The sequence below is a fragment of the Callithrix jacchus genome, chromosome 4, assembly GCF_049354715.1.
Source record: "Callithrix jacchus isolate 240 chromosome 4, calJac240_pri, whole genome shotgun sequence".
Taxonomy (NCBI): domain Eukaryota; kingdom Metazoa; phylum Chordata; class Mammalia; order Primates; family Cebidae; genus Callithrix; species Callithrix jacchus.
In genome coordinates, this window is record NC_133505.1 from 66,503,578 (window position 1) to 66,519,328 (window position 15,751).

General features: G+C 35.8%; 1 long non-coding RNA gene across 1 annotated transcript in view; it reads left to right on the forward strand.

Moving 5' to 3' along the window:
- The first annotated feature begins 7,732 nt into the window (after nt 1-7,732).
- Nucleotides 7,733-15,751, forward strand: part of LOC103792483 (uncharacterized) — a 576,568-nt gene continuing 568,549 nt past the window's right edge. The window contains exon 1 of the long non-coding RNA XR_008480695.2: nt 7,733-7,839. This is a non-coding gene — a long non-coding RNA (uncharacterized LOC103792483). The remainder of the gene's footprint in view (nt 7,840-15,751) is intronic.

The window sequence follows — 15,751 nt, forward strand, 5'->3', positions numbered from 1 at the left end:
AAGGAAGAGAGAGAGAAAAAAAAAACAGTTTGCCTTATCACTCCATGAAAAAACAAAAGCCCAACATAAAAATGAGGAAAGGATCTGATTAGGCATTTCTTCCAAGAATGGAGACTAATAGCCAATAAATATATAAAAAGATGCTCAGTGTCAATAGCCATCAGAGAAATGGAAATTAAAACCTCAATGAGATATCACTTCACACTTTCTAAGATGGCTATAATGAAAGACACAGATAATAAGTGGTGAAGAGGATTTGATATATTGAGACCCTCCATGGTGTATTGCTTTGGAATAGTTTGTCAGTTTCATACGACCAAACAATTCCACTCCTAGGTATATAATTAAGAGAAATCAAAACAAGTGTCCATATGAAAACTTGTGCATAAATGTTTATAGGAATATTAATAATACACTTAGAATAGAAACAACTCAAATGTCGGTAAACTGGTGAATGGGTAAACAAAACGTAGTATATACAGGCAATGAAATAGTATTAGGGCATAAAAAGGAATGAACTCCCAGTACATGCTACAACATGGATGAACTTTAAGAACGTTATGCTAAGTGAAAGAAACTCCACAGTCACAAAACCCCACATATTTAAGATTCTGTTTATAAGCTATGATCACAATGAAAACATATAAAGATAGAATGCAGATTAGTGATTCCTGAGGGATATGGGATTTGAGGGAAAATAGGAAGTGACTGCTTACTAGGTATGGGATTCTTTTTTTTTCCTTTAAATTTCAACTTTTATTTTAGATAACAGGAGGTGTAAGTGCAGGTTTATTACATGGGACTATTGGGTGATGTGGGGTTTGGCGTATGGATACCCATCCCAGGTAGTGAGCATAGTGCCCTATTGGTAGTTTTTTCAATCCCCCACATTCAGTAGTCTGCAATATCTATTCCCATGTTTATATCCATGTTTGCTCAATGTTTGGCACTCACTTATAAGTGAGAATATGGGGTATTTTTTTTAATTCCTGTATAAATTCACTTAGGATTATGGCCTCCAGCTCCATTCATGTTGCTGCAAAGGACATGATTTTATTATTTTTATGGCTACATAGTGTTCCATGGTATATATATATACACATTTCATTTAACCAGTATGCCACTGATGGACACCTGGGTTGATTCCATGTCTCTGCCATTGGCAATAGCACAGCAAGCAACATAGGAGTGCTTATGTCTTCTTGGTAGAATGATTTGTTTTCCTATGGGTATATACCCAGTAGTGAGATTGCTGGACCAAAATGTAGCTCTGTTTAAGGTTCTTTGCGAAATCTCCACAATGCTTTCCACAGAGACTGGACTAATTTACATTCTCAACACAGTGTATAAACATTCTCTTTTCTCTGCAGCCTCACGAGAATCTGTTATTCATGGACTTTTTAATAGCAGCCATCTTGACTATTATGAGATGTTACCTTATTGTGGTTTTGATTTGCATTACTCTCATGATTAGTGATGCTGAGCACTTACTCATGTTTGTTGGCTGCTTGTGTGTTTTCTTTTGACAAATGTCTGTTCATGTCCTTTGCCCATTTTTAATGGTGCTATTTGTATTTTGCTTGTTGATTTAAGTTCCCTAGAGATTCTATATAGTAGGACTTTCTGGGTGCATAGTTTGGGAGTATCTTCTCCTATTCTGTAAGTTGTATTTTGCTCTGTTGAGTTTCTTTTGCTGTGCAGAAACTCTTTAATTAGGTCTGACTTGTTTATTTTTGTATTTGTTTTGATTGCTTTTGCAGACTTAGCCAATTTTTTTTTTTTTTTTTTGCCATGGCTAATGTTAAGAAGAGTATTGCCTAGGTTGTCTTCCAGAATTTTTATAGTTTGAGATTTTACATTCAAGTATCTGATCCATTTTCAGTTAATTTTTGTATGTCACAAGGTGAAAGGTAGGGGTGTAGTTTCGATCGTCTGTATGTGAATAGCCAGTTATCCCAGCACTATTTACTGAAGAGAGAATCTTTTCCCCATTGCTTGTTTTTGTCAGCCTTGCTAAAAATAAGATGGTTGCAGTTATACAACTTTATATTTGAGTTTTGTATTATATTCAATTGCTCTGTGTCTGTTTTTATAGAAGTACCAAGATGTTTTGATTACTGTGGCTTTATAGTATAGATTGAAGTTGGGTAGGGGTAGTGTGATCCTCTGCCTTTCTTTTTTTGTCTTTACTTAGATTGCTTTGGCTATTCAGGCTTTTTTGGTTCCAAATGAAATTGGGAATAGTTCTTTCTAATTCTGTGATAAATGCCACAGTTTGATAGGAATAGCATTGAATCTGTAAATTGCTCTGGGCAGTGTTGCCATTTTAACAGTAACCATTCTTCCAACCCATGAGCATGAAATGTTTTTCCATTTATTTGTGTCATCTCTAGTTTCTTTCAGCAATGTTTTTTGGCTCTCCTTCTAGAGATTTTTCACCTCCTTGGTTAGCTGTATTTCTAGATATTTCATTTTCGTTGTGGCTATTTTGGGTTGAATTGTGTTCTTGATTTCACTTTGAGCCTGAATGTTGTTGGTATGTAGAAATGCCAAGTGATTTTTATACATTGATTTTGTATCCTGAAACTTACTAAAGTCATTTATTAGTTCTAGGAGTCCTTGGCAGAAAATCTTGGATTTTCTAGGTATAGAGTTACATCATCTGCAAAAAGAACTATTTTGATTTCTTTTTCTATTTAGATGCCTTTTATGTCTTGGTCTTGCCTGACTGCTCTGGCTGGGACTTCCAGTACTATCTTGAATAGAAGAGGTGGGAGTGGGCCTTTTTGTTCAAGTTCTCAAGGAGAATGATTCAAGCTTTTGCCCATTTAGTATGATATTGCCTATGAATTTGTCATAGATGGCTCTCTATTATTTTAAGGTGTGTTCCTTCAATGCCTTGTCTGCTGAGGGTTTTTATTATGACGAGATGTTGGGTTTTACTGAAGATTGTTCTCTATATATTAGATGATTATGTGTTTTTTGCTTTTGATTCTGTTTATGGGGTTAATTGGATTTATTATTCTTTGTATGTTGAATAAGCCTTGCATCCCAGGAATAAAGCCTGCTTAATTGTGATGTGTTAACTTGCTGATGTGTTGCTGGGTTAAGTTTGCTGTGTTCTGTAGAGGATTTTTGCATCTGTGTTTATCAGGGATACTTGTCCAAAGTTTTCTTGTGTGTGTGTCTATGCCAGGTTTTGGTATCATGATGACAGTGGCTTCAGAGAATAAGTAAGGAAGGAGCTTTTGCTCCTCAACTTTTTGGGAATAATTTCAATAGGATTGATATCAGTTCTTCTTTGTATGTCTGGTATGATTCCATTGTGAGTGTTTCTGGTCCAGAGCATTTTTTGGTTGGTTGGTTATTACTAATTCTATTTCAGAAGTTGATATTTGTCTATTGAGGGTTTCAGTCTCCTATTGATTCAATCTTGATAGATTGTCTGCTTCCAGGAATTTATCCATTTCTTCTAGATTTTCTAATTTAGTTAAAAGAATTGTACATAGTATTTCTGAGCGTCTTTTGTATTTCTGTGGGATCAGTGGTAACATTGCCTTTGATGTTTCTGATTTTGCTTCTTGGAGTCTTCTCTTTCTTTGTTCTTTCTTTGTTCTTTGTTAGTTTAGCTAGTAGTCCATTAGTTTCATTTTATTTTTTTCAATGAGACATGTCTCTTGGTTTCATTAATCTTTTATATAAATGTTTGCATCTCGGTTTTATTAAGTCCTTTAATTATTTCTCTTTTCAAATTTTCTTCTGCTGCTTTGGGGAGTGCATTTACTGTTAGTACTTTTAGTTGTAAATTTATATTGCTGATTAATGGTCTTTCTGACTTCTTGATGAAGGCATTTAGTGCTATAAACTTTCCTCTTAACACTCCTTTGGACTGCATCCCAGAGCTTTTGGTAATCTGTTTCCCTGTTTTCATTAATTTCAAAGAATTTTTTGATTTCTGCATTAATTTCAGTTTTCACCCAGGAATGATTCTGTATTGAATTGTTTAGTTTTTATGCATTTGTATGGTTTTGAAAGATCTTTTTGGTATTTATTTCTATTTTGTGTTGCACTGTGGTCCAAGAGTGTGCTTGGTATAATTTCAATTTTTTTTAAAGTATTGAGATTTGCTTTATGACTTAGCATGTGGTCAATATTAGAATATGTTCTGTGTGCAGATGAGAAGAATGTATAGTCTATGGTTGTTGGATGGAGTTTTCTGTATATGTCTATTAGGTCTCAATGTCAAGTTTAAGTTCAGAGTTTGTTTTCTGCCTTGATGATCTGTCTAACACTGTTGGTGGGACATTGAATTCACCTACTATTATCGTGTGGTTGTTTGAGTCTTTTTGTAGGTCAAGAATAATTTGTTTATGAATGTTTGTCTTCAAATGTTGTCTGTATATATTTAGGATAGTTAAGTCTTCTTGTTGGATTGTACCCATTATCATTATGTAATGCCCTTCATTTGTCCTTGTTAGTTTTCAGTGGTTAAAAGTTTGTTTATCTGATATAAGAGTAGTGACTCCTGCTCCTTTTTTTTGTTTTCCATTTGTATAGTATATCTTACTCCACCCTTTTACTTTGAGCTTCTGTGTGTTACATGTAAGATGGATCCAATGTATGGTGGGTCTTTTTCTTTTTATCAGACTGCCACTGTCTGTCTTATAAGTGGGGACATTTAGCACATTTACATTCCTGTTTAGAATTGATATATGTGATTTTGATCCTGTTGTATTGTTCGCTGGTTGTGTATGCAGGCTGGATTGTGTAGTTGCTTTATAGTGCTTGTGAGCTATGTGCCTAAATGTGTTTTTGTTGTAGCTTATGTCATTCTTTGAATCCATATTTAGTTTTACCTTAAGGACCTCTTTTAAAGCTGGTCTAGTTAAAATGTATTCCCTTAGCATTTGCTCATCTGAGAAGAATTTAATTTCCCTTCACTTAGAAAGCTTAGTTGGCAGGATAAGAAATTCTTGGTTGGAATTTATTTTCTTTAAGAATGCTGAAATAGGCCCCTGATCTCTTCTGACTTGTAAGGCGTTTGCTGGGCCATCCTGTGCCAGCCTGATGGGGTTCCCTGTGAAACTCACCAGCCCCTTCTTTCTAGCTCCTTGGAGGGTTTTTTCTTTTACATTGACCAGGGTGAATCTGATGATTATGTGCCTTGGAGAGCGTTGTTTTATATAGTATCTTGCTGGGGTTCTCTGTTTTTCTTGGATTTGCGTGTCAACCTCTCTAGTGAGATTAGGGAGATTTTCAGGGACTATATTCTCAAATTACTTATTGTCTATTCCAAGTCCAAGTTGCTTATTGTCTTTCTTTTTCTTGCAGGAATGCCACTGGGTTGTAATTTGGCCTCTTTATGTAATCCCATATTTTGAAGCTTTTGTTCCTTTTTATTCTTTTTTTTTAAGTTTGTTTTTGTCTATTTGTTTCTGTCTGACTGAGTTGATTTGAAAGAGCAGTCTTCCAGCTCTGAGACTCTTTCCTTAATTTGGTCCCTTCTGCTGTTAATATTTCCAGTTGTAGTATAAAATTCTTGCCATGATTTTTTTAAGCTCAAAAAGTTCAATCTGGATATTTCTTAAAATGACTGTTTTGTCTTTCAGGTCTTCAGTTATTTTACTGAATTGCTTGGCTTCCTTGGATTGAGTTTCAGCTTTCTCCTGGATCTCAATAGTCTTCTTTGCAACCCAGGTAAGGAATTCAAGTATGTCATTTTAGACAATTCAGATTGGTTAAGCACCATTGCTGGCGAACTGTGGGGTTTCTTTGGAGGTAAGAGGACACTCTGGATTTTTGAATTGCGAGAGTTTTTGTGCTAATTGTTTCTCATCTGAAATTGTTGTTATTCTTTTAACTGTGGTATAAATTGAGTACAGTAAGTTGACATTCTTCCTAGAAGTTTTCAGAGGGCAAGACTCCATAGTTGGTCTTTGTTTACTGTTGAATTCTTGTCCTTGGCTTTTCAGTGGGGAGAATTAGTAAAATGTTTCTTACTGTAGTTTGGGCTGCAATCCAGTACATGGCAGTTGAGAGCAATGGGCCGTGGATAGGCTCTTACTTAGCCACATGGTTTCTTTGTATTACCTTGCATTTGCAGGTATGTTCTGTGGTTTGAGGGGGAGAGTGTTGATCTCCTCACTGGGTCCACTCTGGGCCTTAGAAGAGCCATCTCCAATCATTGGCACTGAGTGTGTGGTTTTGGTAGTTGTTAATAGGTCTTTTGGGCTATGTGGCTTTCCTGAAGAGATCTAGTAGGGAGATAGGCCACATCCTTATGAGACCAACCCTGTGGAGGGAGGAAAACTAAGGTCCCACACCAGTCTGAGAACCTGTGTGACTCACCTCTCTCAATTTCTTGAGAGTGCTGGCTCATCTCTCATTCAGGTGCTGAGCACAGATGATGGCTCAGCACTCCTAAGCCAGAAACTGTGGCCCTAGGGTGCCAGAACTTGGTCATGGCTCCCTCCTCCAGACCCTCCTCCATGTATATTGGAGGATCCAAAGGGCTCCCAGGCTGCTGGAACACACTCAGGTGTAGCAAAGCTTCCAGGCTGGGCTGTAGAGGCTGCACTGTGTACACATTCCCATGGGGTGACCAGGTTGGGGCTCTAGTATGGGCTGGCAGACAGGTGGGCTTTTAGGCAGATGTGTTCTAGTCCTGTGGGGGAAGCAGATCCGGTTCTTTCCCTGGCAGTTAGTGGGATCCAAAGCCTCTCATAGGGAAACAAATAGCCCCGCAGGGTTGGCACTTATGTCTGGGCTCCAGCGAAGCTGACCTGCACTCAAAGGTCCCGGGTTCCATGCCTGCTGCAGCTCCATTTCTGTCTAATTTCCGGGGAGATTCCCTTGCCAGTTCCCATGTCCTAGGGGATGTGGGATCCCCTGCAGCTAGGATCCCACAGGTTGTGGCAAGAGTGAGCAGTCCCCCAGTCCCTTCATTCACCCCTTCCCCAGGCACCATCTGGGTTTCTTTTTTGGAGTTTAAAATAATCCTTGTAGGAATGGTTGCACAGGTCTGTGAATATACTAAAAATTATTGAATTGTATATTTTAAGTGGGTGAATGGTGTGGTGTCTGAATTATATGTCAATAAAACTGATATTAGAGAAAAGTCACACTGTTACCAGTCTACTTATAAAGAGCATTAATTCTAGAAGTCCGCGTATAATGTGTCAATCAATAAAGACCACCCAGATGAGAAAGCAAAGGCAATCTATTCAGGGCTTTCTATAGCAGTTGAGTCAACCACCATGACTTGGTTTTGGCAGAAACTAATGAGAGAGGCAGAGATGTTGGAAAGTGTTATAGTGGAAAAAAGGGAAGTGCCGAGACCAGCTCAACCATGGAGACCCCAAGCCAGGAAGTGCTGAAGGAATTAAGAAACAGACACAGAGACAGAAAGCAAAAGGTGGGTTCAGAGTGGAGCACCAGGGGTCTCACAGCATTTCTAGCTGAAAGCCCCGAGCAGACTCTGACTCACATACATATTATTTCCAGTGACAACTTTTACAAGCGGATGCTCTGTGTTCTTTCATTGGTTAAAGATAAACTACATAACCAGGGAGCTAGTGTATGTTTATTATAGGTTAAAGGTAAACTAGAAAGCACCCTTCATGAGGGAACAAGGGAAAGAGTCACATGTCCTGTGTTCAGAGAACTCATTAATCTGGTGTGAGACATACATTGGTTACTGTTTTATAACACTTTGGGCAGTTTTCTCCTTTCCGGGCTGTCTAGGTTTTCCTTGCCGCTGCTCTCAGCAAACAATATGATTTCTCACACACATCAGAATTTGCTCTCTGATTGGAAGCTGTTGGTGTAAGGAAGCTGTAGGTAGGCTAAGTAGAAGTGGGGGATCTCATGTGGTTGACAAGGGGTTTATACTGTATCTGCCTTTCTTTGACTTGTACTAACTTGGAAGCAGGTACAAAAATTAGGGAAGCTGCAGTTATTAATCAAGTTCTGACCATTTGGGACCCATTTGTTTTTCAGGAACAAACTAACAGTTAAAAACCAAACTAACCATTTGGTCTTTTGTGATCGTTTGCTAGAAACCAAAGGATCTTTTGACATTTGACTTCCTATAAGTCTAAATGTCAGATAGCATCCTGGCTTCCTGGTCTGGTTACTGTCGATAAGGGATTTTTTCCCTAGACTGGTGGTTGCCGATTATGGGTCAAAGTTGTGTTTTTATATGTGGTCTGGCCATAGTTCATTTGTATGTTTAGCTTCTCAGTGAAAATGCTTTTAAAATTATGGAGGAATAAAAGCCATTAAAAATATGTACCCAAGAATTAATAAAATGTGAGGGTCAAATAAAATATTACATACATGGAGGGATCCACAAACTTTACTTCCTAAGTATCTTAGGAAGTGAATGGAAGATCTATTTCAATAAATCAGCAAGAAAGCAGAAGACATGACATTCGAAAAAGGTGATGGAATTCAGAAGAGCAGAACCTGAATTTCCGGGAAGAGCACGGTGTGTCAGGCTTAGAGAGCAGCTTAGAGACTAATGATGCCAGCAGGGAATTCTATGTGGAAAAGGAGGGAAGGGAGTTCCTAAAAGAGTTAATATAAAGGGCTGTTTCCAAAGAAAACAGGGATGCATAAGGGTGTAGGGAACGAAAGACAGGTACTTCAAAAAAAAAGGAATTAGCTCCTCCAGGAAAAACAAGAATATATTTAGTGTTTGTAGTTTTATTATTTTGAATGATTGTTCACAGCAGAGCCTGCCATTTTAAAGCTGCAATGATACAAACACTATTGTTTTTCAATAAAGATAAAATATAAAATAATTTCTTGCAGTTGCAGAACACATTGTACGTGTAATCATCCTTGATAAAATAAAACTAAAAGTACAGGTGACAGAAGTGGGGAGGGAGAAAGTGGGGAAAAGGTGCAGGGAAAGGCAAAGGTGCAGTTGCCATATGCATAAGACGGGAAGCCTACAGATCATGTCCATAGTGAATCAAAATTGAACAGGTTAGTTAATTTTTTTATTTTATAAAACATTTTAAAATCTGAGATTCTCTAAAGTATTTTAAAGAATGTACTTTGAATAGCCATGTACATATTTCTCTCCTGTTCTGACTTATCAAGTTTGAGATCATAGCTTACTTGCACTGATGCCTGTGTATCTTCCATTCCTTCTTCATCACAATCCATTTCTAAGTCATTGACTTTTTAATAGCCAACTCTCATGAATTCTTTTTAGTTTTGTTTTCTGACATATTTGAATCATTGGCTGTTGAGGACTCACTGTCTTAAAATCGAGAGACCTGAGCTTTCCTGTTACTACTCTCCTTTTGTTCTCTTCTTGTCTCTGTTTTTTCTCTGTTCTCTCTGATCATTGCTAAAATAGAGAGACTCTCCAAGGTTCTACTCTTGGTCTACTTCGCACACTGTAAAATTCTTTGTGCAATTTCAGCCACTCCTAAGACTTCACTCATCTTTTGTATCTCCTAAGTTAGAACTTTTTCCAGGGTTCCAGATTTGCACATTCGGTTGCTTTAAATCGAACCAAATGTATGTACTATGGGTCAGTTTATTATGGAAAAAATGATGATGATGTTTACACACACACACACACACACACTAGCTGAGGCCTCCTAAGGTAAACTAATATGTTGTGGACATCTCATCTCTCTATGGCAAAAAAAAAAAAAAAAAAAGAAAACAAACATATAATATGTAACTGCTTTGTGAAATAAAACTCATGACAGCACACCTTTATTGTTAGATGTCTGATTATTTCTAGTTATGGATTATTGTAAACAGAGCTACAAAAATGTCCTAGTTTGTTAAATATTTATGCAACTAATCTATTATTTCAATGTAATTCTATATCTAAGGTTATCTATGTCTGAAAAGTTTGATTTGTGTCTAGATTGGTCTCCATAAAGGTTTATTGACTACTATTGCCTACAGTAATATATGAATTTTTTTTTTTGTTTTCAAACCCCTACCAATACCCACTACTATCAGACTTTTTCATATTTGTCATCTGATTTCATTGTTATTTAAATTAACATGATTTACTTACTATTTAGTTGTCCCTCTTTTTGTTTTTATTACCATTTTAATTTCAATTCAGCCTTTTCTTACTCTTGCAGACATTTAAACATTAGTCTTATTAATTTGTAATTGTGAGTTATATATAACAAGTATAACAATTAAAATACCTATTACAATTCTTTCCTGCCATTTATTTGGATTTAACTTCACTCATGCTATTTAAAATTTCTAAGCAGACAACTCTGTAAACATTTTATTTAGGACATTTGAATTTAGGTTCATACTTAGCAACTCCTCCTTACTCTAGAATCATAAAAATATGTACTGCGATATTATTATAGCACTGCTCTTCTTTTTACCTACTGATTTTATTTGTTGATATTTATTTGATGTTAGAAGATGTGCTTTCCAACCTATTTTACTCCTAGATGGCTAGTCATTCTTTCAGGACTGCTTATATTTTTTCTTATTGGTTGAATTTCACTGAACCAGGTTCCTTTTGTTTTTGGCTCCACAGCCCCCCGAATCTTCCAAAGGTTCTACTGACTTTTATGCTCCTTTGCAACCTCTTCCTTTAAACCAGTTCCAAAAATTAGCAGGCAGTCCGAGGGGAAAAGGAGCTCTCAAATGTTGTCTAAATTTTAAATTTCCTGGCTGTTTTTTTTCTTCTTCTCAGATGTCGACCCGTCAAGTCTTGGCTGCCTAGGGCCGCTCTCTAATCCCTTGAAATAGATACCATTTCTATTTTGTTCATTTTTATTCTAATTGCTATTAGAGGAACAATCGTCTGTTGCAGATTGCTCCACCACGGCCAGATGTGGAAATTTGTTTTTGTTTGAGGAAACGTGCAGGCTGCATGCACAGGTTTTACTACTGGATCGGTATAAAAATGCCTATATATTCCAACTTGACTTATAATTGATAGTTTGGTTGGATATGGACATTTGCCTTGCAAATAGTTTTTTCTTCAGAATGTTAAAGGTTTCTCTTTTCTTCATGGTTGTTGTTGGGATGTCTGAAACCATTCTCTCTCCACAATTTTTGTATAAAACCTGTTTGCTCTTCCTGATGAGTTCTGGAATATTTTTCTTCTTTGCAATGTTCCAAAATTTTACAAATAAGTTATTTGTGGGCATGTATTCTCAGCTGTTTTGAATTATTTCTCTGATTTTCACCCCTCTGTTTTTCACTATTCTCTTTGGGGGAATTGCAGCTATTTGGAGCCCATTTAAGAAGGAACAAAAGTAAATTTTTTGTTCAATCTGCTATGTTTACCAGGAATTCTTGCATATTAAAGTTTCTTTCTTTATATTTTTTGTTTTTTATGATTATTTATAGATACTTTTATCATAACATAACTGATTTTTTGGTATATAATAAAATGAATTAAACCTATATTAGTTATTTCTGTCTTTTAAATTCTTCACTTGATTTCCACTTTTTACTTGATGACTTTGAATTTTCTGTGCATAAAAGTATAACAATTGAAAAATAGTTTATTCATCCTCATTATTTATAATTGTTATTTTTTTCTTGGCAAGTTGCATTAATTACACTCTGAATACAAGGTTAAATTCTAGCAATAATATTAAGCATGTTTGTCATACTCCTATTAGAATAATTCAAGTGTTTTGTTATTAAACATGATAAATTACATTTTCCAAGGAGCTTATTTTTAAGAATGAGTGTTAAATTGTTCAAATCCATTTTCAATATTTATGGAAATTATCTTTCTTTTTCTATCAGCTATTATGGAGAATTAGAAGCATATGTTTTCTAATATTAAAATACCTTAAAATTCCTAGAATGAAGCATTCTTGGTTATAGTAAACTACTTGTTTCAAAGTCTTTATTCTGTTGGCATGACAAATGCTTTCAGATTCTCCCATGTATACATTTTTTGACATTTTATTCTTTGATACATAATTATACATGTATATGAGGTACATAGTGACATTTTGATACCTATAATATATAGTCATCAGATCAGGACAAGTAGTATATCCATCATCTCAAACTGAACTCAAGAAAGAATATACTGAAAAACTCAAAGAATTGATTATTTACTTGTGTTGGGAACATTCAATATCTATTATTATTAACTGTAGTGGTCCTACAGTACTCTAAATCATTAGAGCTTACTTTAAGTGATTTGGGTTACAGTGCTTATTTTAGGGGACTATCTGTGCCAGGTTTGGGCATTTGGGCAATATCTTCTTCCAAATACCTGGAAAATTGGCTTTCTTTCTGTTTGCTCTTGAAAAATCACCAGGCCTCTGATCTCTCCTAAAAAAAAAAAAAAAAAGTGACAGGGTTTCACGATGTTGCCCAGGCTGGTCTCAAACTCCATCCGCTTAGTCCTCCCAAAGTGTTGGGACTGTAGGCATGAGCCACGGCACCCGGCGCCTGTGTCTGATGTCTGATCTTGATATTGATGGGAGAAACAAGTCACGTAAAAAGGCCAGGCATGGTGGCTCACACCTGTAATCCCAGCACTCTGGGAGGCAGAGGTGGGTGGATCAGCCTGGTGACAAGAGAAAAATTCACTCTCAAAAAAAAAAAAAATGTCATGTCAAAAATGACCTTTGCCTATAAGGAACAAACGTAGACCCTCAGGAGAAATTAAATAACAGAACAAGGTGCCCTATGATTATGTACAAATAAGTAGTTTAGAGTAAGAAAAAAAAAAGAAAAATAAAACTTTCTTCCTTGATTCATTAACCTAAAATATTACTGGTTCACTAGGTAAGGTGAAGAAATTATCACATTCTATTTGGCTATATCTTGTCCTCCCTTCCTTCATCGCTCATCTTTTGTCTTTTGTATTTAGACTGGGAAAGATAATATTCATATATGCTCTGTAATTTTTTCTGTGGATTAAATTTATAATTAATAAAGACCTTTTAAAACATAAAGATTATATAAATATTTACTATATGTCTAAGTTATCTTTGACCAATTATTAAGAAATTATATCATCATATGTCATTACATCTGTACTTCCTGAAGTAGACTGTTCTAATTATCAAGGTCAAATACTTTTGACCTTGATCAGAATTCCTTATAACCTTGTTATATTCTGGTTTGTTATGTGGAACTAGGTCTTGCAGAGATTTTTCCCAGGTTGTGAGACTCTATATCATTGATAGTTCAATTTACATTAGTTTACTTATATTGATACATTGATTTATGTATTTGTTTTTGTTTGTGTATGTTACTCAGATTTATTACTCTGTGGAGCCTCCCATATTGGGAATGCCTTTTTGATCAGAATGATTCTAATATGACCAGGGCCCTGTGGAAAGCTGGGGAGAGGCCATACCAGAATCTCTGCTCTTATCGTTGTCATCACCAGCATTTGGACAACCTCCAAGAATCTCCATCTCTGATACCCTATTTAGACCATCATCTTCTATCTCTCTGAAATACTGGCTCTAGTTCCCTCCTTACTATATTCCTTAGACCTCATCATCACCTCTCATCCAGTGGTGTTCTTCATCTTCTCAGAGCCATACCACTCCCTTTTTATTTCCTTCTTTATTAGAGTTAGATTGTGTGACCCATTGTAGTCAATCCTGAAAAATAACTTCAACCTTCACACATCCTCTTCCTTCATTGTACTCTTCTGGTAAAATCTTGTACTAGGTTGAGCCCCAATTGACTCTATTTTCATGTTTGACCCTTTGTAGCCACAAATTGCTTTGGAAAATTCACACAACTCTACCGATTGATTTCACTTCAAATTCATGATTTCACTTCAAATTCATGATTTGACTTCAAATTCACAAACAATAAAACTTAAATGGCCTCGAAACCCTATAGTGTCCCCAAATTCTACCAAGTTGTCTTTGAACCATAAATGAATAGTGAGCCAGTAATTTTACTAAGAAGTATCATTGTGCTGATCATTTTTCAGAAATTCTGCTCATCGTGAATTTGTCTGCATGTGATTTCTACTTACTGCTTACTACATTAGCATTGAGATTATTTCCAAACATTGCACTCCTCATTCTTCTCAGTATGTTGTCTTTTTCATACAATGTTGTTGTTATGCTATGGAGAAAACTAATTTAGGGGAGGGAGATAAGGAGTACCAAGAAGGAGGGAACCAGGATTTTAAAAGACGGTGGTCAAAGATGTTCTCACTGAAGAAGTGAGAACTTCTGTTTTCCCTTTAATTTACTTGAGAATGTAAATAAATTACTATCCAAAATGTTCTTTCATTTACAGAGATAAATCTGAAACTCATGATTATTTATTTTTTGTGTGTGTGCTTTGCTGTTTTTATTGTTATTCTTTTGTTTTCTTTGATTAAAAAAATTTAAGTATCAGTGTATGTAGAATTGTTTTCATTTAATTATAGAAAACATTATATGTAAATATAAATATTTTCCTGAAATTAAACAGGAGGATTTTTCTTTGATTATTTACTTGTCAAACTTTCTGAACTTTAGAAAGTTTCTAAAACTAAAGAATGAAGGTTTATGTCTTCAGTTAAGCAGGACCATTGCGGTGGTTAAGCAGCTTGTGCATTCCACTGAATGTACGAGTGGGGATTGGAAATACAGTCTCCTCTGCTCAACAAACCCTTACTCCCAGAGCAGAGCAGTATCTTGAGGAAGAGGCTGTCTTTCCCTCTCACAAAGACATAGTCTGCCTCCACGGTTCTGTGCCAGAGAACATTTGTATGGAAGCATTCTGCTATGTTAACCATAGAGAACTCAGAAGAAAAGAGGCATGAATCTCCAAGAACCTTGAGATAATTTCTAAATAAATATATACTGTGTTCCTAACTTCATAATTAATTAATTAATTATTTTCACAGAGAAGGCTCTCAAACTGCATGTTTCAGGCTCCACAAAACCTAGATTCAGTAGGGTTTGGTCAAATATGTTTGGTAATCATAGAAATAACCAAAGGAAATGCATTTTCTTGATGCCGTATTTTGGAGAAGATTTCCATGTAAATCTGAAGTGTAACTCTTCTAGATGACCTTGGAAAATGTAGTATTTCCCAAATATGCACATGCATTTTCTCAGTCTCTTAAGCAATCAGTATCTTTTGGAACATTGGAAAGCACTGCTTTATAAGCTTGCCTACCATCTGTTTTCTATCCCATTTCCATCAAAAAGGGTGAGAAATTCTTTTCTTGTTTCTTAGCAGCTTCAGGGAAGCCACTGAAGTGACTAGAATGCCACATCATAATAAATTTTATATTCTATGGAAATATGAAGTAAATTTTTTGAAATTGGAAACTCCATGTTAGCATGCCTTTGTATGAATTAAGAAAAATAATTACCTTAAACACAATCAAAACTGCTTAAAATAGTCACCATTTTAACTCTTGTTAATTTTCCATTGATGATGGTGATTAGAATTGCTTTCCTGAAGAGTACCTGTGCCGTGATAATATTTTCAGATCGAATCTGTATTTTCAAATTCCATTGCCCCACTAGGAGCTAGCAGTAAGCTGAATGGTACCTAAAAGGTATTTCAGTTTTATTGCCAATTGGAAACTCCAACAGTCATCTTAAAATAGTTTCAGAGTATTTTAAGTTGATAAATATAAAAAAAGACCTATGACTTTTTGTAATAGTGTTAAACTAGATAAGCCAAGAGACTCATTTAAACAGTTCAAAAATCTGTTAGAAGCAAAAAATTTCTCAAATGATAGAATTGAAATTGTACTTCATCCAAACCAGGTGGCATTTTTAAGCAATACGTCCCA